Source organism: Penaeus monodon, chromosome 31 (genome assembly GCF_015228065.2).
Source record: "Penaeus monodon isolate SGIC_2016 chromosome 31, NSTDA_Pmon_1, whole genome shotgun sequence".
In the NCBI taxonomy this organism is placed as follows: Eukaryota; Metazoa; Arthropoda; class Malacostraca; order Decapoda; family Penaeidae; genus Penaeus; species Penaeus monodon.
The window spans coordinates 20,444,687-20,445,012 of record NC_051416.1 but is presented as its reverse complement, the minus strand read 5'-3'; the positions used below and the strand labels follow the sequence as shown (position 1 = coordinate 20,445,012).

The window sequence follows — 326 nt, the reverse complement described above, 5'->3', positions numbered from 1 at the left end:
TTGGTCAAGCTGATATTGCTTCCGTTGTAATAAGTTAAATCTGTGTCTATGACAAGGATGATAATAGGCATATTATTAGAGCTTTATCTCTCTGAATCTTATATATATATATAAGATTCAGAGCTCCAATTCTACAGAGGAATTTTGAACGAAAAGAGATTTCTTGTATATTGGGGTGACATGGGGTGTCTTAGTGCTAGCTGGGTTCTTCACCCTACCTAGATGAATTATACTTAGAAAAATTATTAGTTTAAGAAATAAGAAAAAATATAAAATTTTTAAAGTAGAAAAATGTGTTAAGTGTGAGGGTAAAAGAGAGGAAAGCT

The 326-nt window shown here is 31.3% G+C and overlaps 1 protein-coding gene across 2 annotated transcripts in view; it reads left to right on the top strand.

Annotated features, from left to right (window-relative positions):
• LOC119593076 (putative gamma-glutamylcyclotransferase CG2811) overlaps nt 1-326 on the top strand; it is a gene marked incomplete at its 3' end in the record, with an annotated part of 7,750 nt that overhangs the window by 1,719 nt on the left and 5,705 nt on the right.